At 44.4% G+C, this 22,977-nt stretch overlaps 1 long non-coding RNA gene across 5 annotated transcripts; it reads left to right on the forward strand.

Annotated features, from left to right (window-relative positions):
- The first annotated feature begins 195 nt into the window (after window positions 1–195).
- On the forward strand, window positions 196–19,246 carry LOC125644535 (uncharacterized). Of its 5 annotated transcripts, XR_012664420.1 has the most exons (4): window positions 196–408; window positions 15,433–16,024; window positions 16,416–16,642; window positions 16,801–19,246. It is a non-coding gene; the product is annotated as an uncharacterized LOC125644535 (long non-coding RNA). The 5 variants fall into 5 exon arrangements; XR_012664419.1 differs by having other exon boundaries at window positions 15,433–16,642; XR_012664418.1 differs by lacking the exon at window positions 15,433–16,024.
- Window positions 19,247–22,977: the final 3,731 nt, after the last annotated feature.

Consider the following 22,977-nt stretch of genomic DNA (forward strand, 5'->3'; position numbering starts at 1 on the left):
TCTGAAACAATACCACCATCAGATTTCAAAGCTGCCTGTGTGTGTGTGTGTACGTGTTGGGAAAGCGGGGGAGGAGAGGTCACAAAAACTTTGCCTTGAAAGATTTCCAAGCATTGGGCCATATCCTTCTGTCCTTGGCGAAAAGCCCATTGAGCTCGTGCCATTTCTCCTAATGACCCGAGGTAAGGAGGAGGGGAGCCTGATCCTGCAAACACTTAGGCACAGGAGGAGCCCTTACTCGGGTCAAAATCATGGCTTGTCCTTCCTACCCACACAGGGCTGGATGAGGGCTAGGGTTGCCAACAGTCCCTTGTTACAAGGGACAGCCCTTATTTTTTCATCTCCCTATAAGATCAGGAGTTGGTGAGAGCTGCAAAAAGCAGCAAGAAATACCCCTGGCGAAGGTAGGTGAGTGCTGCTTATTATTATTAATAATGATGATGATAATATTGGGAGAGAGGCAGGGGTGCTAAGAAAACAGTCTCTTAGTTTTGAAATACAATGTTGGCAACCCTAAAATTGTGGGGGGTTAGGGGGGAAGGGTAGCCTGCATTGTGGGTCGGAGCATGAGGTGGATGGGTGAAACAGTCTCTACAGGAGGGTGGAGAGTGGGCAGGTAGGAACAGTGAATGGGTGTAGTCTTGACTCTGTCCTAGCAACATACTAGCCAGTGCATCTGTGCTGGTGTGAGGGCTAATGTGCCAAACTCTGGAGCCTGGTAAGGGATGGTGGACCTGAGTTTATTTCCTGGGGCACAGGGGAAAGTGACTCTTTCTATGACTCTCTGAGTTACATTTCTGCTCCCGGGTCCAAAAGTTATACATTGCTACTTACTTGGGGCAGACTGTATTCTTACAGCCCTAGTGAGTACCCCTTTGAAGCCCTTGGGATCATGTCAGTGAGGGCTACTGTTATGTGTAAGGGTAAGCAGGAAAAGACGCTGCGGAAGAACTACAGGATATGGCCCAGTGAGTTTTGGAATCGTGTGAAAGACCCTTCTGTTTCAAGCACATGTAATTGAAATCTGGAGGAATGCCGCATTGTATATTGGAACTGATTTGGATGGTTCTCCTGATTTGACTGCGACTTGTTTGTAAACACTAGATTTATAATCATCACTGTATGACAGGCAAAGAATGAATGCTGGGCTTGTGATTTGGAGGAACGGAGCATATTTCCACTGCACAGTATGAACTATGGGATGTGAGTCATCTCTTACTATTGGAAACTTGCTTCAACCCATGCAGAATAGGTCAAATTCCTCCTGGGGTGTGTCTCTAGACTCTAGTAACTGCAGTAATAGGGACACATTAAACTGCAAGGAAACAGCTACATGTTTATTTACTTCAGTTCTCTTCAAAATATTTGATATTTTTTAAGCCTGTACATCACTTATAAAATATGTGTCTTGCCTTAAAATGCGCCTTTGAAGTCCAGGATCTTGCAGATATTACTATCCAGCTAGGTCCAAATGTGCCAAACTCCCATCACCCTCTGTAAGAGTCCTGCATTTGACTTGATGGCAGGATTGGAACCACCTGACTGATAAAGGACATTGTAAGAGTATACGACAGGAAGTATAATGTTGAAATCCAGGTTGAAGTATCAAGATCACGTTGAATTCTATCCATCATACTGTAGTAATTTTGACTATTTTATTAAAAGGCTGTATTTACAAATAAGAAAAATGAGAGATTTACTGGAACTGTAGCAAACAGATCCTTAAATCTGTAGCTATAGCAAATACTCATTTATTTCATTCTCTCTAGGGGCTTAAGCTGGCAATTGTTCTTTCCCCAAGGCTGCAGGCTATACTTAGACCATGCACAATACTAAAACTAACTAATGCTTAGTAGGCCTTGCTGAGCAATTTTCAAGTTAAGGTGAAAAAATATGTAATATATAAAAAGACAATGATTTGAGAGATCAGATGAAACCCAGCAATGGCCGTGATGAAAAAAGAAAAGATGAAAGACTAAAAATAGACGCTAGTTATTTTAAAAGCTAATGGATTCCAGCTTCAATAGATTATTTATGGCATTTTAGCAAAATCTAATGATCATTGACCGTGTTGTTCAACTGACAAATGAATCAGAAAAGCCAGCCTCTCCTCTTTTTTTTTTTCTTAAACTATCAGTAGATGGCAGGAGATACCACTAAATCCAATTGGAGATGTAAAGGAAGGCACATAACTTTCTTCCTGCTGAGCCTTCGTAATAAAATGTGGCTCACAGGGTACCAAGGCGTTCACACTGATGCCTGGGGAAAGTTATTTATGAATATGGATCTGAGTTAAACTCTTTCACTGTATCGTCTCCAGCTTAATCTGGAGAGGTTAAATTAAGCATTAAAATGATAGTCTAAAACTGGAGTGAATTTCTGCTCTGTCGAAGGTGCACCTAGAGATATGATTCATCACCCAAGTTGCAAAGATTAATTGGGCATTATAATTGTGTTAATGGATTCTCAGCACCATGTAAGTCTTTATTTCTAGAATAACAAACAGGAGCAACAGTGGTAACTGCGTGACTGTGGAGATCAGATATTGTCAAATTTTCCCGTAAGATTATACTAGCAAGAGCTACTCTTTAAACAGTACTCTGTTTTCTAATAATACTGCTTCATGGACCTGATCCAACACCCATTGAAGTCAGTGAAAATAATCCCATAGACTTTAGATCAGGACCCATAAAATGACATTTTGCAACCCCCATAGAAGACTTTTTGTATAACACTATATTTCATCTTTACCAATAAACCGTGCTGAATAGTGGAAGAATTTTTGCTAAAATTCAGATGCTCCATTCATAAGATGCATGTAAATCATTACCTACATTCTAGAAATAATAATACATTTGGAGCCAAAGTAGCTGTTACCATTTTTTCTTCTGCAGAAAACAATGTTAGTAATGTTATCACACAATCCATGAGAATTAGTGACTTAAATACATCCAACACATTTGAGAGAGCAGTTTCAAGTGCCTGCATTTTCTGGAGGGTTACTGATAATATCCACACTTGCTGTTACTTTTCTGTTTCTCAGATGAAAACTTTCAAGATGTAGAGCTGTGAGAATGTGAGTAATCTGTGTGGTGAGTAAATGTACTTAAGAAAAAAAATCTCACCACGTCGGCCAAACGTTGAAACTTCTGGAAAATATGCTGAGACTGTAAAATATGCAGACTCAGATGGGAGTGGACATATTTTAAAAGAAGTGACAGAAATGATACAGTTCTGCCTTTGCCTGCTTTCTATGGCCATTAGAAGAACGCTGCGTAATGTCCAATTACTGACATCATAGATACTGGATTTTTAAAATAGTGATCATTCTCTACCCTCCCTTCTCCTGGATTCAAGATTCCTCCCTGAGTCTCATTTTTGACAGTCTTTCCACATAAATTATTTCTCTGGTCCCCTTAATTATCCCGGCTGTGGAGGAAAAGATATACCCCGACCCATCTATTAGCCCCAGCCTGGAATGCCTCTCTGGAGGTCAGAGTGCAGGGGATCCCCCTAGAGGGTCATGGAGTATGAACATTATAGTTTGTTGGGGAGACTTGGCTGGAATTCAACACTAATTATCCACTGTTCCCTTCCAGGCCACAACTGTTCTAGGTCTCTCTCTTTTTTTTTTTTTTACCCCATGTTTCTACTGACATATTCCCAACATTCATTTTGCATTTTTATCTTACAGCCACTTTGTGCTAATGGTTCCCTGATGGTGTCCGCTGTCAGGCCCAGACCCTTCTGCTTTGTCTCCTGTAGGGTTTGCTTATTTAAGGTGTCACAGTTCAGAGCAACTGCACCTATATTTCCCTCTGTGGGCCAGCCAGGGTACCAATCCTCAAGCTTCCAGCTCCCCAGCCACTGCCTTTCTGGGTGGAGACCAGTGTCTGTCCCCCTTCTGACCAGGGTATTTCCAGGCTGCACGGTTCCCTGCCTTCACTGTGTTATTCCCAGCTCAGACAGGTTGCCCAAGGACATCTGCTTGCTTTGCCCAAGGACATCTTCAGAGATGGTTAACAGGTGTAATTGCTCCAGTAATAAGGTACCATGCAGCACTGCAATTCCTAAGGTAAAAAGTACTACAGAGAAAACAATAATTGAACCTACACACATGCTATAAGCTTATCAGACATTGCCCCAACTCTAACATAGGCTCTAGCAGGTCAGTCGTTCAGCACCCCACCCCCAGGGTTTTCTTTGTGGACACAAATTCTTCACAACCTCAGCTCAGATCTAGCACTCAGTCTTATGAGGTCTTAGTAGGCCCAGTCATTCCACCCGTACCCTCCATGGACCCAGAGGTCCTGTCCATGTGCTGGAACAGGGGGAAGGTCTTGGGCCAATTTAAAACCAGGCTATTTATCCAAAAATCCTGTCTTTGTTAGTCCCTGGAGAATCCAGTTTGAACTAGTATATGTGAACCTCTTCAGGGCAGTGCTTCAAAGGGTTGATAATGGAGGAAGTACATTAGCATCCCCTCTCCCCACCAGAGAAGGTACATACAATAACATGTAGACAATTGTATTTTTATTCAAAGTACCCCAAAGGTGTTAACTGTAATTCAGTAAGGTTTAACTTAATCCCGTGAAGTTCATTCAGGAGATAGACTGACAATTTCCAGCAATCACATAAGGTACAGCATATCCTAGCTTGTTTAATCCCTAACCCCATGGCTATATGCTGACTCTCGTAAGACAACTCTTGCCCATGCTCTTCCCCTTATGTAGGTCTCTGTCACTGATCAATTTCACCCTCCTTTTCACAAACCCACCTAGTTTTATGCCATACCTTGTTACTTTTTTCTGTGCCCTGTTAGCATTCAGCTAAAGAATAACAATGGCACTTCTATTCCGTCTTTCATCTAAGGTGTTGAACTTGCTATGAAACTCATTAACTCTTCACAGCACGTGTGTTGTTATTACACCCAGTTCACAGAGAGCAAAATGGAAGCCTAGAGGAATTCAGTGACTTGTGCAGGAGTTAAAATCTATTGAAACAGGAGGCAGAACTCCCACCTCACCTACGCAGGAGAGGTGCTTAGCTCCTGGTGCTCTTTCTTTAACCCCTGCCCTGGCAATGCCTGGGTTGGAGGCAGACTCCCAGGAACCCTGACTAGTCTTGTGCTGAAATCACTGGGCAGACTGACTGAGTTAGTACAGACAAAAAAAACCTGCTGCTATAATTCAAGGACTGTGTTAAGATCATGCCTGTTAAACAAGAAAAATGTTGGACTGGAAATCAATGAACCAACATGGATGTGCCAGAAATTAGGTGTAACGGATGTGTTACGGGGCATGGCTCCTCTCCTGCCTTCTTCCTGCAGAAACTGCATGGACTCCAGTGGTTGTGTCTTCACTGTATCCTTTTTATTTTAAGTTCCCATCACCATTTCCACAACAATCCCCATGCAATAAGCTATTTACTGCACCAACAGCACTTTTTGGCCCTTTCGCCAGGACCTGAGGGGAACCGAGGTCTTCCTCCCCTGAGGCCTCTGTGTAACAGAGCTCACCTAGTCCTGGTCCCCTCTTCCCCGCCCCTCCCTGCTATGGTACTTCCTTCCTGCTGCTTTATCAGCCTTGGGCTGACGTGGTAATGGGCTCCTTAGACCATCCATGCAGCCAGCCTGATTGTCTAATTACCCCCATCAGCATTCTCAAGGGGAACTAATTAACATCTGAGTGATCAGAGTGCAGGCACGCCTGTTCACACCTTGCACGCTGTCACAGGGGGTGCAAAATAATGAGGGGATGGGCTATTCCACCTACCACTCCCTTTTGGGATCCTTAAAAATAACGGTCTTTGGGGGGAAAATTAGCAGAGGTAAAGTGAAGCATGACTATTGTTGACTGAAATAAAGGGAGGGAGTGACTTCCACCATCATGGCTGTGCCCCCACACCTTTTTCTGGATCCCGGGGTTTACCATAACATCACTGGGCTTTTGTGGTCCTGATCCTGAGAAATGTCCTGAGCAGACTGAGCCAGAGAGCGGGACACAGATGACATTGCCACCTCTACTGGCTTACCTGAATCCCGAACCCCACGTGGGATGTGAGACTTTGTCCCCAGCTCCCAGCCCCACCCACTTGGTGTCCTTTGCCTTCCCCACCTTACTTTTTCTCTTTCCTATCCATCAGCTTTTTTTCCTCTTGTCTAATAAGAGTCTGACTTAGCTGGCCAAGGCTGTATAATTTGAAATATTTTTGGCATCTTGTGACCAGACAGAGGCATCTAAAAGCAATGCCCTAAACAGCCCGATGCTGGTATGAGTTTGCCAAGCCTTGGAGTGGCGGATAAAACTGTGTGCTCTATGTGTGGCTGCTCCATCAGTAAGGCTGCCAGTGAACGTCAGCGCCAGAGACAGAAGCTGCATTTTCTATCTTTGCTATTCTTTTGTTTCCCCTCTTGTGTACGTTTATCTTGTTTTGGCTTCTGGGCAATGGGACTGGACTTTAACAACAGCTCCAGCCCAAATTTTTCTCTTTTCCCCCAAAGGACCATTATTACCATTTAAGAGACTGTCAGACAAGGTATTTTTTCCTTTTAAAGACCCTACAGAGAAAGGGAACAACAGATGTCGTTAAAATGAAAGCTTTACTTAATACTTTATATTGCAAATGCTTTTACTGTTTCCCCCTCCTTTTGCTGAAGCTTAAATGCGAGGTTGAAAAGTTGAATGATGTGTTTGCTGTGGGACTAAGCGGGCTGAGGTCTCTGTATACCAAACCCTGAAGCTTGTTTAACATGGTTTAATGTGGGACAGTGACAGGGCCATGCTAACCCCTTTGACACTTTGGGCCCATTTATTCCAACAAAATCAATACTGAAGAGTCTAACTCTTTTATGCTGATTTGATTGCGTAGTGGTAAGGCCAACCAGAATGTGGCCCATTGTTTTAAAAAATAACGTCCTTGATCCTCTCTCTTCCATTTCTTAAAGGCTACATATATTGTGCCTGGGTACTTGTGAACCTGCCACAGATCTGAGAAAATTCCTTGGGCTTTTAAAAACCTCTAGCCTGATTTATACCCTGTGAAATCGAATTGAAGTCCCACTGTAGCCAGTGTAAGATTAAAAACTATCATCTCCTCTGCTGTCCACCAGCATGGTAAAACGTCTGGGAGGGCACAAAGGAAAGGAAGTCTCAGTGAGGAATGAGTTGCAAGGCCTACCCACAGGCTTGGAGAATCCGTATAGATATGTGCAGATCCCAGGATCATCCATTCAGGGGCTTTCTGCTTCTGTGCCGGCTTGGGGGCTGCTGACCCTTCCACTCTCTGGTAATGTGGATCCTTTGGCACCATGGAGGAAGTTCCAGGAGAAAGGTAATACAGACCCAGGTTTATAGCAGTGATAAATATGCACCCTTGATCTCTCCCCAGAGACAGAAAACAGTACTTCCTCCAGCTTCCAACTATCCAGGAGCAGAAATCCAGTTGGTGATTTCCTTTGGCAGCACATTGCACCATTAACTTAAGCCATCACCTGGCTGCACTGGCTGATATTTGAGGAAGATATTTTGTATGTCGTTATTTTTTTAGTTTTATTTAGTAATTCTGTTGTATTTTTTTTACTAAGTGGCATAACAGGTTTTTTAACCAGTGAGAAATTTTGCTTTAGAAAACATTTTTTATATATATTTTAAAATCATTAAACATGTTTAATTTATCAGGATCACTGCAATGCAAGTCAAGGGCTGTTTTCATGTGAAATCAATGTGTGCGAATTATATGGACAGAAATGTACAGTTACTCATTGGTCACATGATGCTCAGGATAATAAATGTTTTATGCCAGAGCATTAGTGATAATTCATTAGGCAGGGAGTAATAGGTAAACTGATATTATGTGGAAGGAAAAGAGGGAGTGTTAAGTGGGGAAAGAAGAGCTGTAGCAACTATGGGCTTCACCTTATTTTCATTGCAGTTAATGATAAAACTCCTAGGATATGTCTCCACTGCATGTAAACCCATGCTTGAGCCCAGCCTCAGGGCTAACCTCCACCCTTGGCGTCTACACTGCAAATGCACAAACCCAGGGTCCCAGGACCCTGCAGGGCTAGAGGGTCTGAGCTCAAATCGAGGTGGGACTCAGGGTCTGAGTCCTATTGCTTTGCAGCGAAGCCACAGCCCTGCTTGACTCTGGTCCCGGAAGTCATCTGGAAGTATCCCACAATTCCTTGGGACAGCTTCTTTAGTCCTCTCTATTGTAACAACCTGCAATCCACTCTATTGAAAATGGAAGCCCCCCCACCCTGGTTTGCAAACCGGAGCAGCTCAGCGTTAACCCATTCTGTTCTGATCACCGATCTGAAAGAACAGATCTGAAAGCACAGTCTGAGAGCCTCCTGGGTTCGCAATGGAGAGCGAAGTGAGCTGCTTCCTGGTAATGTGCAGGGCGGGCAGTAAAGTTTTCCCACAGTGCATCACGGTCCAGGATGGGCAGGGATAGGCGGTCAATGGACTCTGGGCTATAGTTGCTTTGACTTGAGTGGCGCACTGCAATGTGGATGTCTGAGCCCTAGGTTTGAGCACAGGTCAGAAAATTCTTAATCTAGGGTCAAAATACAATGTATACACTCAAGCCCAGTGCTCCCTAACACAGGTCAGCTGACTCTGGGCTTACACTGAAGTTTAGACGTACTCCTATTGACTTCAGTGGTGCAGGTTCAGGGCCGATCTGAAGCCATCTAACTGTAGGACAATTCATGAAAGTTGAGGCAGGGATGTATATGGGGGACAGGGGCAAAGAGCTCCCAATAGAGAAGGGAGAATACCATGACGATGGCTAATGTCCCCTTCAATGTGAGCCTGGGAGATCTATGCGTGAGTGTTCTTTCCAAGTGTAGATCTGGAGAAGAGATTTTGCCCAGAGAAATGTGGTAATCATGGCTAGAACTGTTTGTTAAAACTTCAGGTAGAAGAATAAGAAATAGCCTAAAATTATTATAACAATTATTATTTATTTGTAATGCGGTAGCATGTAGAAGCGCCAGTCATCGACCAGAATCCCATTGGGGTTGGTGCTGTACAAACACGGTACAGTCCCTGCTCCCAAGAGATTACGTGATGCATGGTTTTTATGCAGCCCCAATTATAAATAATTAGAAAACTTCCTAACAATTCAGGTCTTGGTCACGAATTAAGTCAGCCAGTAACTGTTCTGAATTTTAAAAAAATTGAAGAGACCTATATCAATTAAAGTCCCTTGCCTTCCTCCCTGTCCTGGTCTGGCCCTTAGACTAGAATATTTGCTGCTGTACTGCTCAGGGGGTCACCGACAATGCTCCGTGTGGAGAGCTTACACATCACCTACTCATGCTTTGAGAAACACCACAGTTACAGAATAGAAAGGTGTTGAGTTTTTTTTCTTCACACTACGTCAGAATCTATTTTGGTTTGTCCCAATTTGAAGGAGGCATTAAGTAGGGTACAGAAAAATAGCTTGAAGTTAATGTGCCAGGCCCACATGCTGCCTTTGATTTTTACAAATTTGAATTCATTCTGGGCCATGCTCACTGGCACCATCCACTGTTTGCTGCTCAGCTGATACAGAGCAGCTGCAAAAATAGGATTAGCTGGCTAGTTAAATGGGTATACAATAGTGTGGCATTGCCAGAATGGCACAAAGCAGGCAGATTGTATTGGTGAGTCTGGCCTACTGTTGGTCTCCAGGAATAACTTTCTTTCCCATGATTTGTGAGTCTGAAGTTATTTCTGAACTCTGTGAATTCTGCCCCCCATATGATTGCTTATTAGATGTTGTAACATTGTTTGTTATTACAGGTAGAAAGGGATTTTACGTCAACTCAGTGAGGCAAATTCTGGATCACTGCAGAAATGGCCTCCAAATGGGTGCATTTTAAGTTTGTGACTGACACAGTGTGCACAGATTCTCACATGGAGAGTGCCCTCAGGCAGACATACCCAGCAGATTGATTCTGCTCGAAACAGCAATAAGCTGTGTGAGGGGAGGTGTATAATTGCCATTATCAAGACAGGCAAAGCATATGTGTGCAGATCACACCCGTGGCCTCTCACCAGAAGTTTTCTCTGTGACGAGGGGCCTGAGAAGTGGCCTCTCAACAGAGTCAGGATAGTAAACTGCTGTGTTTCCATCGTGGCTGCAGATTTTCTGGCATGTGCTGAGACACATCACAGCCAGAATTGGGCCCCAAACCTTATGGAAAACGGAGCGTCTAGCCTGAAAAACACAACTTCTTCTGAAACAGTGTAAATAATCCAACATTGGGTACCATCATGTTTTAAATGCTGTTAAGAAACAGTGTCTTCATTTGATTGTATTCCTCTATCCCCACCCTTTGGATTCAGAGGAACAGCCGTGTTAGTCTGTATTCGCAAAAAGGTGCACCAGCAGGAGAGTGAATTTGTGTGGGGGGGTGGAGGGTGAGAAAACCTGGATTTGTGCTGGAAATGGCCCACCTGTTGATCACTTTAGATAAGCTGTTACCAGCAGGACAGTGGGGTGGGAGGAGGTATTGTTTCATATTCTCTATGTATATATAAAGTCTGCTGCAGTTTCCACGGTATGCATCTGATGAAGTGAGCTGTAGCTCACGAAAGCTCATGCTCAAATAAATTGGTTAGTCTCTAAGGTGCCACAAGTACTCCTTTTCTTTTCACCCTTTGGATGTCACTTGCTTTTAAAAAGTGTAAGTATTTGTGGCGGGGTCTGTGTCTTTGTGTTTGTACAGTGATTAGCACAATTGGGACCCAATCCTCGCCATGGGTACTGGGTGCTACTGCAATGTAAGTATTAAATAATAATACTAATAACGATGTTGCGTGGGCTTTTCAAAAGAACTCACCATTGCCCTATTTCCTTTCCCCTTGAAGTCAGTGGGAGTTTTACCCTTACCTCCAGTCGGAGCAGAGTACCTATATTTGGAGAATGGGAGGCAAATGCGCTGCAGGGTTCTTCAGGAAACTGTTGTCCTTGCTGGTTCCATTTGGGTGAATGCACCATTTGGGGTGCAATGACAGTTTTAGGTGCCAGTGGATTAGATGGCTATAGATCTCAGCACATCACATGAGATCCAGTAAATAAAACCTCCCTTGAATGATAAATATTAATAATTAAATTTTTAAAAGTTAATATCCGCGGCAGGATGGAACATAGGCAAAATGCCCTGGAGGTGAGTCAGAGCTCATTTAAAAGGTTGATAAGGTTCTGTCAGTTCATGCTTACTGGGGAAGGCACCGGACTGTAGCGCACAAGGACTAATAGGTCAATAGGTGCTGGTCAGGCTAAGTCCCAGCTGCAGGTATCTGCCACACTGTAGTGTTTGGGCCTGAATCGCCACTCCCTTCCACCAGCAGTAGTGCCCTGGAATTCAAATGAGTTACTCTGGTGTATAGCGGGTGCAGTGGCGTGGAATTAGGCTAGCTGGGTGCTATAGTGGGCTGGCTACTGAAATGCTGAGTGCAGTACCATTCTGCTGCCAGCGGGGGATTTCTGGTGGGCGAAGCTTCTCCAGCTGCTGGAGGCTCGAGGGCACTGCTCCTCCACTGCAGACAACAGAGGGAGCAGTCACTCAACAGGGATTCCCAGCCTGTGCGGAGTTAATCCAGGTCAGCCTCACAACCACAGGCTATAGGGCTCCTTGGACTGCCCTTGTACTCCCTGCTCCTCTGCACCTGCTTCTCCTGTTCCAGCGAGAGGTAGGGTGGGTTTCTGTGCTGCAGGTATGTCTGGGAATGGGAAGGTCAGGCTTTTTAGTGGGGTGCAGAGGGGCTCAGTCTGAGCCTGGGAGGAGGGCTTCTGTGTGGGCAGGTTGGGGTCCAGCTGGAAGAGAAGCCCCCTGAGTCTGAAGATGGATTGTTCTGTGGGGATGGATCTTAGGGGGATCAAGTGGGAGCAGAAGGGTTTTGAGCAGGGACAACCGACAGAGGAGGGGGTTCTGCGCCGTGGAAACTGAGCAGTTTGTAGGTTCTGAGCTTTTGAGAGAAAAGGGGGCCGTGCTACTCGGCTGGGAGTGGGAGTTTCTGAGCTGAGGGGTTCAGCATCTAGTGGTGTTGGGAAGGACCCTTGAAAGATTGGATGGGAAGGAGTCTCTGAGGAGGAGGTTGGGTTGGAAAGAGGGGGAGGAGGAACTTGAGGAGATCTGAGCTAGAAGGGGTAGGCTGACAGGACTGGAGAGTGGGCGAAAGAGGATGTGTGTGTGCATGCAAATAGGATGGATTTAAATGAGGATGTCACTCTGCGTGGGGAGATATAGGAGAGGGAGATTGGGGGAGAGGGGCAAGGGGTACTTTGGTATATGCAGCTCTACCCTACCCCTACATTTGGTCACTAGTTGCCACTAGGTCAGATCCAATATTTTTCACAGATTTCTTGGTTTCAAACCGGCCCAGGAAAACCACAACAGCGACATGTATCTTACTCTGCATCCTGCCCTAGAACAATGTGTATCTGGTGCAAAATCCAGGCTGGCTCCTGGAATCCCCGTTGGCCAGCTCCAGCTCCTTGCAGTCTTTGATGGAGGCTGGTAAAATGGAGCTTAGTGCATGTGCATAAATGTTGAGGGGGTTATTAATAATAACAAGGACAAATCATCAGGCATGGGTGTGAGCCCAAACACTCGCAAACTCTGGGTGTGCCAACATGTGCAGCTTTGGTCTATTTTTATGAATAGTCATAATTATTAATAATATTTGACTCCTCTGTGGTGCCTTATAGCCAAGGCTTTCATTGAGTTTTACGGCTGTTCATTCATGAAGCCTCCCTGCCCCCCTTGCTGTCAGTACACTCAGTTTAGAGACGAGGCACAGAGCGGTAGCATGAATTGCACTGAGAAGTCAAGTGTCACCCAGAGGATGAAATCCTTGCCCCAGTGAAATGGCTGACAAAACTTCCACTGACTTCAGTGTAGCCTGGGTTTTACCCGGAGAGTCTGTGGTGGAGTCAGAAACAGAAGCCAGTGCTCCCCATCCTGTGTGCGAAGCGCTGGGCCTCCCTCTCAAAGAGATATTTCAGACCAGAAGTTTACAGCAAAGTCATAACAGAACACCTAACCTGTGTAAACAGACAAAAACCACAGCTGAAGAGACCGGCTGCAGCAAAAATGGACCCCGTTTAAGGGCTGGATTAAGACGATCTGGGGCCCTTGGCACACCATGACACTGGTTCCCCCCATAGCGCTGCCCCTGGAGCATTGCCACCAACTTGGTGTGGCAGGTGGTTTCTATCCCTGAGAGGCAGGGGCAGTGCCCCTTTCTGTCCTCAGGAAGGGCAGCTGGTCTTCTACTCCCCTCAGGAGCAGCAGAGGTGGCAGCATGGGTCCTTTCTCCCCACCTCAGTACTTAGCTCAGATGCTTGGGTGAGGCCTGCTGCACTCTTCTCCTCCTGCCCTACAGACAGTCCTCTAGTATTGTCAGGGCCCCCACTATTCCTGGCTGTGATTAACACTAATGTGATTAGTATTTGGGCCTCCCAGATAGAATATTTAGCAGCTTGGACAAAAGCAAGTTCAGGGCACCAGTGGACACAAACTGAGAGACCTGGGTGCATTCACAACTCTCAGAGCTATCGCTTCAGGCTCTTTGCAGACTCAGGCAGCGGGGGTCCTAAGTGTGAGCCTATAGTGCCTGTGCCATAATGCAGTTGTGGTCTGAGTTGGATGCAGTGGTTGTAAAGCTGTGTCCTTTATTGGCTGACGATTACAAATCGAGACTGTCAGCATGGTTGCCACTTGTCTATCAACCAGATTTCTCACTGTGTATGATTTGGGAAACTGATAATCTAGAAATGTCATAGGACTAAGTTAAACTTTCTACAGCTGCTATATATTCTGATGCACTAAAACTGGTCCCGTATTCAGGTTGTAAATCTGTATTAATGCTGTTGTACTGGGGGTTGGGTAATCACATTGAAGCTCCCGGGCATGACAGCTTTCTTCTGTGCAAGTTAAATGAGGGAACATTTAAGTGCTCCCTTATTTAGTGATAGCTGAAACAATGGAAAACCATTGCCCAAGGATTAGGCCACATGCTAGCCTGGGCTGTGGCTGGGCTATGCAGTCCAAGGGGTTCCCTGGAGGTCTGATAACAAATGCAGTAATAGGGAATTGATTGGATTGCAGATGTGTGTTTGTGTGTGTGAGACGAACAGCAGAAACGCCGGAGAAGCACACAGAGAGGGCAGCAAGGAAGTCATGACACAGCCAGAAACGCACTTGTAGAGTGATTTTAAGAATAGTGGAGAGAGAAAACTGGTGGGAAAAGCACTGGCTGGAAAGAGGCTTGGGACTGTGTGCAAAAAGACTGACTCCTGGTGTTTGATTCTTACTGTGTTCAGGGAGACAGGACTTTGTACGTTCTTTGTAGATAAACAGGGTTGCATCAAAGAAATATCTGACTCCATTATCAACTCCTCCTACTAGAGGCAACAATCCACACGATCCCAAATTTGGCCAGCTGTTCAGGTCCAAAAGAAGTAACAATACTCTAGCAATATTTTAAAAGCTAAACCTGTAGTGTCACTACTAAATGAAAATTGAAAACTTGGGAATTAAAAAAAAAAAAAAGATGGGAGGTCTGACAGGAACTGTGTGACCCTAAAAGAACATCAAGCTACAATTCTACTCTGGTGAGAATGGTATCCAGTAGAAATTAATATTAAAAGAAGAAATACTTCCTCTTTATCAGCCAGCCTAAATCCTATTTTGCACAGGAGACTTCCTTTTGGTGTGTTCCGAACAGCAATAATTCTGTGAAGAGTTGTAGCCAAATAAAAAATAAGCCACATACATGCCAGGCATTACCAGTGTATTGTCCTCACACATTTGAAGAGCACAATAATAAAACTCATTTTTCATTTAAAAATGAATGAAATTTCCATGAGAGAGAGAAAAAGTATTTTCCTTTGATTAAATAAAAAAGGCCTCCCAGATAGAATATTTAGCAGCTTGGACAAAGGCAAGTTCAGGGCACCAGTGGATACAAATTGAACAACATATGGCTAGTCAGACATCACTTGCCAATTATTATATTCATCCAGCAAGTATTCAGAGAACCAGGTAGTTAGGTAAGCAAACCCATTAAATATTAGTGTAGTATAATCCTATTCATGGCACTTCATGGGAACCCTAACTTCTCTTTTGGAATGGAGACCCTGGTCTGGGATTGAGCTGCAGTGAATTCAGTGCAATTGGATGCCTGTGCCCAGAGGAAGCCAATCATTTTTTGTGTAAGGCTGCAGAGGTTCCCTAGAGTTGGGCAAAGGGTTTTCTGACCAGAAAAAAGCCTGTTTGAAATAAAATGAAAATGTGTGCCAACAATTTTCAATTCCTTCAAACCATTCCAATTTTGTTGAGGAAAGCAAAGTTTTCACTTAGTTTTGAATAGAAGCATTTGTTTAATTTTGCTATTCAAAACCTAAAACTTTTTTGTGTTTTGTTTTTTTTAGGTGCTCCTGAAAAAGTGTGTGTGTGTAGGAGGGAGAGAAATGGAGAACCATTCCCCCCCTACAAAGAGTTCTCTATACCAAAAATGGTTTGGATTTTGAAACGGAAACAAAACTTTTTGATCTGAAATTAAATGAAAATTAGAAACTTCTGTGGAAACTGTTGAATCCAACAAAACCTTTAATTTTTTTTTTGGGGGGGGGGGTAGGGGGAGTGAATGGTTTTTAAGGAAAATAGCTTTTTTTTCAGACCGGTTCTAACTGGGATTCATATCTGGAGTGAGCAAGGAAGGTGATCTACCACGACAGACAACTTTTGCAGAATGCTGCCGTAGTATCATTTGGGATGCTACTTGATTTGAAGTGTATTTGAACAGACAGAAGTTTTTTTTACTATAATCCAGGGAAATTATTTTCTTTAAGAGTGGTACGCTAAGGAAACTGTCCTGGTTTCATACATTCCCTAAGATTGTCAGTACTAATTAAAAGGCTAAACAAAGGGATTCATCTTATCTTGTTACCAAATTTAGAAGAAAAGAAGAGAGGATTTAACCAATGCAAATAAAATATTAACTGCAAAGAAGAGAGAGAAAATGTAAGAGATGCATTTTCATTAAGTAATCGGGGAAGACTCTGGCCTCTTTCAATCTGCATACTCTGCAAATATCTTACTGTTTATTTCCTTTATATAGAATAAGATATAATGGATACTGGATCTGGATACTGGCTTTCCTTCAGTCTCTGAGGCACCTGTCATGTTGTGTGATGCCACTTTACATTTGTTAAAATAACATCGCAAGACATAACATAATGCAATGCAAAATGAAGCGTTATAAATGTGACATGGCATGTCTAAAACAATTCTTGCTTTTAGTGGATCAGTTATCCTTTAAAAGCTGGTATTTAGGATTGTCCTTAGATAATTCAATAGCTCCACATCTCTTGTAGAAGTGATGTCAACCTGAGTTACCATTTCTGCTTAATAGAGACGATGGGAGAAGATGGCATGAAAAGGGATGAAAGGAAAACAGATTCTGAATACATATCCTGGAGCACTTTTTCAAGCAAGTGATCAAGGAAAGTTTTTGGGGCCAAGCTCTGCAGCCCTGTAAGAAACAGTAACCATCAGAGAACAGCTGGGCTCTGAGATACAGTTTTTGCTGTACTCCTTCTTGCTTTTTAGTTTTCCTTGACTGTTTAACCCACCATCACTGTGAGTACACTGACATCATGGAAGAAAAATGTGTTTTGATTCTGCCTGAGAGGGAAGGAAAGTGGGTATAGAGCACAAATTGTTGCTGAAATTGGGAGAATGCAGCTTGGAATTTCTGTGAACCCAAAGCCCACGACCTTCTCCCTTTTGTTTTCCAGATTAAAAACAAACAAACACCAAAACGAACTGGACTGAAGAGAGTTCCTCCTTGGAATCAGGAGCCTAAAAAGCCATGAATTTCACAGGTACATAAGGTTGTCTTTGGTGAGAAGCAGAGAGCATAGAAGATTTGACTGACTGAACAGGCATGCTTAGAGAAACAAAAAATTTGGAATGAATCGAACCCCAGTTCCCAGCAACAGGGAATTCTTAACCTTTCATATTAGCACTCCTTCATACAGCAAGAAAGTACCACCCTATTTTCTTAAAGCATCCCTCTAACATAAAATTATTATTATAATTTATTATTACTTCATTTCCAGGCACGCCCACAATATGCTTTCCAAACACAAAAGAAGGCATGCCCAAAGAGTTTAAACATTCCCTTGTCTAACCTGAGATTTTTCATTATTGATTGTATGTTTGCCTGCAGCCTATTATTATAAACTGGAATTTTCAAAGGCACTTAGAAGTTTGGCACCCAAATCTTTATTGAATTTCAAAATTCCACCCACTGTTTCTTTTTGTATTACTTACTTTAGTACATAAAGGCCCCCAACTGAGATTAGCATTAGGCCCTGTACAATCACAAAGTAAGGGACTGTAGCTGCCCTGAAAAGCTTGCAATCTAAATAGAGTAGGAGAAGGGAAATATTTGCATCCCCATTTTAGAGACGGGAAGAGATTAACAATCATATTTGGTACAAAGAGATTAACAATCATATTTTGCAAAAGTACCTAAGTGATTTAGGCTCCTAAGTCCTATTTTTTTGAGTGACTTGGGTCCAAATCCTCAAAGGGATGGGCGTTAGGTGCCTAGTAACTTTTGAAAATGGAGCCTAGGTTCCTTAGTCACTTGGGGAAATTTTACCCTAAATGATTTGCCCAGGGTTATATAGCGGGGTGGCCAAACCCGGGCTCCCGAGCCACATGAGGCTCTTTTACAGTTAAAGTGTGCCTTGTGGAGCCCTCTACGCCCCCATTATTCTCCATCTACCAGACTGGGATCGTGCGGGGAGAGCTCGGGATTTCTGCCTTGCAGCAGGGTGATGGGGTAGGAGCTTCTGCCCAGCAGGGAGGGACGTCTCGGGGCTTCAGCTCCCCAGAGCATGCCTGTTGGAGATTGGGGCTTCAGCAGGAGCAGGGTTGAAGCCCCGAGCCCTGGCAGACCCCTCCCATGGGTCTGAAGCACCAAGCCTCAGGAGGTGAGCCCCGGGTCTCAAACTTCTGCAAATTGTCATGTGCAGCTCGGAGGGTCAGTAAGTTTGGCCATCCCTGTTATAAAGGAAGAATGTGACAGAGCCAGGAACTGAACACACATTTCCTGAATCAGAAGACAGATTAATGCAGTAACCCCAAGATCATTCTCCCTTTTTTTTTTTTTTTAAAAAAAGGTCAAACCATCTGTTAATGTCAAATGTAGTAACTCTATGGGTTTCTCTCTCTCTCTCTCTCTCTCTCTCAATCACTGTAAAAAATAAGAGAGACAGAAACAGATACATGGTCTTTGATTTATTTTACAACCAGAAAATGTGATTAGAAGTATCTGAATGTAGGTACCTACGGCAGAACTTAGTTTTTGCCAGTTCTATGCCAAATCTGGAATGACAGGCTCCTAACCCTTAAATGGAAGGAAACCTGGTTGATGCGTAAGTAGCAAAGTATCAATAGGCATAATATGCAATTGCTGGCCAATAAGGGACCCAGCTTGAAATAATACTCTAGAGTATTCTAGTTCCCCTGTGGTCACTGAGTCTCTACACCTAATGATGTGTTAAACTGACAGGATAAAATCCATTGAGATTTCATGGGATGAAGCATAGCGGTATGATCTTGGGGATGGGTGAGGGTTAGCAGTGTTGCTTTGTGTCCCCTAGCCGTATAAATACGAGGAAGTAGAAGAGGATGAGTTTGATCAAGAATTTTTTTGCTCTTGGAGTCAGTGAGGAGCTCTGGCTAGTGCAGCTTCACTGATGATGTGTTGCCAGGGAGCAAGAGGACCCAGTGAGGGCCAGAGCCGGTGTAGAGTGTCCATATTGATGCACCAGGTCTCTCAGGGATCCAACAGATGTGGGGTGGGCCTTGCCTCCTTTTGAACCCCAATGGGATAACATGGAGGGTCTCTGGGAGTGGTTTTTCCCCCAGAAGCCTCCTCCTGTGCCTTTTAACGTGGGAGGTGAGGATGTGGACCAAAGGTTACTGTATCTGTAGGACTAACGATAATAGTCTGGAGGCACGATCACGTAAACGTGGAAGTTGAATTTCAAATGTCGGGACATGGCAATACACAGGCAATACATAATTATAGTGGAAATGATCATATTTCTTTGTCAAACGAATGCTGTAATTGTTATTTGAACTGATTTGTGTATCTTGATGCAAATCTGAGCAAACATGAATGTCATTCATTTGTTATAATTCGAGGAACTAAAATACCTAACCCTGTGGGCTGTCTTTGTTTTTCTTTTCTTAAAAGCCCAGCAGAATGTTTGCCATGAAAATACTGGGTTATAATATTTATTTAAACGATATGAAAAGGAAATAAAGAAACAACATGTATTAAGAAGATAGGCAAACCAATTTGGGGCCAGATCATCATCTGGTGTAAGCTGGCAAAGATCCACTAAGAATATGGCCCTTTGGCTTCCCTAGGTACCTGATGTTCACCCTCATAAAACCATATAGTGAGTGCCATTGTTTCTAGCCTTTCCTTTGTTTCCTGAGGTATGTCTACACCAGTGGTCCCCAAACTGTGGGCTGCGGCCTCCTATGGGGGTGCAGAGGAACATTTACGGGGGAGCATGTGGCAGGGCCCTGTGGGGGCTGGGGAGTGAGCGCCACCCAGCCTCTCTGTGCCCCCAGCCCAGCTTTGACCCCTGCCACAGCTCCACTCTGTCACCAGCCCAGCTCTGCCGTCATTCCCTCTCTGCCTCCAGGCCAGCTCCCCCTCTAGCCCCAGCTCCTCCCCATCCCCAGTTCTGTCCTTCTCTCTGCCTTCAGCCCAAGTGCCTCTGCTGAGGATTCCTTGTCTGTGCGGTAAAGGGGGTAGGGCACAGACAGAGTCCATTACTGGTAAGGGGGGGATGTGACAAGAAAAGTTTTGGCACCATTGGACTACACTGATACTGGGCTCTGGGACCCCTTGAGGGGGATGAGTCCCAAAGCCAAGGCTCCAGCCCCAGTCCGAATGTCTACACTGCAGATTTACAGTCCCACTGCTTGAGCCCTGGGAGCCCGAGTCAGCTGATATGGGCCAATCGTGGGGGTTTAATTGCAGTGTAGACATACCCTGAGTTTCTTTTTTTCTGCTGAGCACTATTTTCCACTGGAATTCGGAAAGCAGATCACTCTTCCAAAGGCTTCTCTTTTGCTCAAAAGTTTCGTGAAGGAAAAGTGAGACCCAGTACCCAGCTCCAGTTTTAACTCTGAAGATGCCTCAGCAAAACGTGCAGAGGAGAATCTTCTGAAGTGCTGGTACTTGAGACAGTGTCTGTGCTCTCTTCTTTTGGGCAGCCCATCTCACTGGTGCCCTGCGTGTGCTTGCTCGCAGCGTGAAAGAAAAAAACACTACCATTCTATACCAGACTGTCCCTGCCCACAATAACCCCAGTTCTGCTTCATATATTGAAAATATTTCCAGACTTACATGTCCGACAAAAGAGAAAGATGTATATTTCCCAAAGACACGCCCTGGGTTAAAACAAGTGAGGTTAGGTACTGAACGGCCCAGCTCTATAATATAATTTAAATATTACCTTATTTGCCACTGTAGAGCCATGCAGTGCTTTTGGTCATGCTACGGAATAAGCATAGAGTCATCTAGACAGGACACTGCTGACATTTTAAAAATGCAAATAATTTTCTGTGAATACAGAGGAGTTTAGGACTATTAATTTTTGAGAAGTCTGCTATAGGCAGTGTACGTTGGGAACTTATTCAGTTGATAACCTTATATAAAATGAACCCAATTTTTAAGGTGGGCCAGGTCCATTGGCAGTTACTTGCACGCACTGGCTGCATAACTGAGCCCATGATGGCTTTTAGTGTTTCATTTACTTGTGCTCTTTAGCAGCTCATGAATTGCTTTGGTGATCAAAATGCCAGCCTCCTCCAGTGTGGCTGCTGTTGTAAATCAAAAGACCGATTGTCCCAGATCTAGGACTGCATCCACCTGAGGAGCTCTTGGCACAGTTCAGAAGGGTGTGCTTGTGCAAAGGTCGCTTGAAGTCCTTCATCCTGGGCTGGTGAGCACTGGATTGGTCCCCAGGCACAATGTATAGCAGCCAGGCTGGCTGCCAATTGCTTCCAGGGGCTTCTCCAGCAACTTTGGGTTGCTGGCATGCAAAAGAGTCCTGACTATGACTCATGTTCTGGTGGATGGGAAAGGGGTGGCCTGGAGGCTGTTATGGAGGCCCTGGGGAATCCTTCATTAACTGAATATCAGAGGGGTAGCCATGTTAGTCCACAAAAACCAACGAGGAGTCCGATGGCACCTTATAAATCTGTTAGTCTTTGAGGTGCCACCAGTCTCCTCGTTGTGGTCACAGTGGTGCAAAGCTGCCTCAGTGCCCCGTAGGATCCGGGCCCTTGTGTTGTCTTTATGGAAAACTCTGCTGTATGGACTAGGTTATGACTGAACTATAGGGAGCTCAGTTTCCAACAGATGTTCAGTCTGCAGCACCAACCCATGCTGCTTTTTTTTCAAGTGATTGTAGTGTCTGTGGAAGTTGCTGGATTGAAAGCTCTGGGGAGCTTATCTACAGCGTCAGCGCAGCTCTGAAAGCAACAATGCTCCCCTCCCACACATCGGGCTGCCAGCATACCTCAACTCAGTAGGGACAATCGATGGAGGAGCCGCTAGGTTCGTTTAACCTTTGGACTCTCTGCTGTGATGGCCAACAGGAGCATCACAATGAGAGTTTTGCAATGAGGAAACCTGTCCACTATTCACTGGAGTGAGACCGCTGCGTCATTCCACATATGTCGCCAAGCAACCGTTTGATAGTAATGACCTTGTTTCTACCACCAAATTCAGCTAGATTTGACATGGTGACCTAGATATGTAAGATCCTATATCCCCTAGCACCTCTGAACCATCCAGTCTCCACTGCCCTGCTGTCTAAGCTTCTCTTTCATTCTGGTTGCACACCTGCATGTTGCTGTTTGTGACTAATGTCATAAAAATCTCTCAGACATGGAGTATAAATCAATGGAACATGTACCTATCCCAGTCTGCACAGAGCCAGATGTAGTGTGGTCCCCACATCCCATGGCTTCCACCGTGAATAGCCTGCAGTCATGTAGGATTTTATACTCTACGCTTTGTTGGCCACAGTGTAAGTATAGTGCACAGCATGGCAACTATGGGCACATGCGGTTCTTCTGTACCCTATTTATTTTTCTAGCCTTGGGATTTTCTGATAGTGCAGACACATCCTTTGTTAAAGGGGCACCATCATTAGAAAATCACATTTCCCTTTGAAACTTTTGTACCTACTACTGTTCTGAGACATTGAAAAAAGTTTAAAGAACAAAAGTTTCTCTAGCTTGATTACTTTGCGCATTTGACAGCTCTTTGTCCCAGATCCTCCAAGGCCAGGGATGCAGGATGGGGTGGGAAAAGGGGCAGTTTACCCTGGATCCCCTGTTTGAGAAGGCACTCAAAATGATGGGGGGGGGGGCATCTGCGCCAAATTTGAGTGGTTGTCAAGGTTCCTCCCCCACTCTGAACTCTAGGGTACAGATGTGGGGACCTGCATGAAAAACCTCCTAAGCTTATCTTTACCAGCTTAGGTCAAAACTTCCCCAAGGTACAAAATATTACACCCGTTATCCTTGGAATGGCCGCTACCACCACCAAACAATTACTGGTTACTGGGGAAGAGCTGTTTGGACGCATCTGTCCCCCCAAAATACTTCCCAAAACCTTGCACCCCACTTCCTGGACAAGGTTTGGTAAAAAGCCTCACCAATTTGCCTAGGTGACTACAGACCCAGACCCTTGGATCTTAAGAACAATGAACAATCCTCCCAACACTTGCACCCCCCCTTTCCTGGGAAATGTTGGATAAAAAGCCTCACCAATTTGCATAGGTGACCACAGACCCAAACCCTTGGATCTGAGAACAATGAAAAAAGCATTCAGTGTTTTACAAGAAGACTTTTAATAAAAATAG

The sequence above is a fragment of the Caretta caretta genome, chromosome 11 (genome assembly GCF_965140235.1).
Source record: "Caretta caretta isolate rCarCar2 chromosome 11, rCarCar1.hap1, whole genome shotgun sequence".
Classification (NCBI taxonomy): domain Eukaryota; kingdom Metazoa; phylum Chordata; order Testudines; family Cheloniidae; genus Caretta; species Caretta caretta.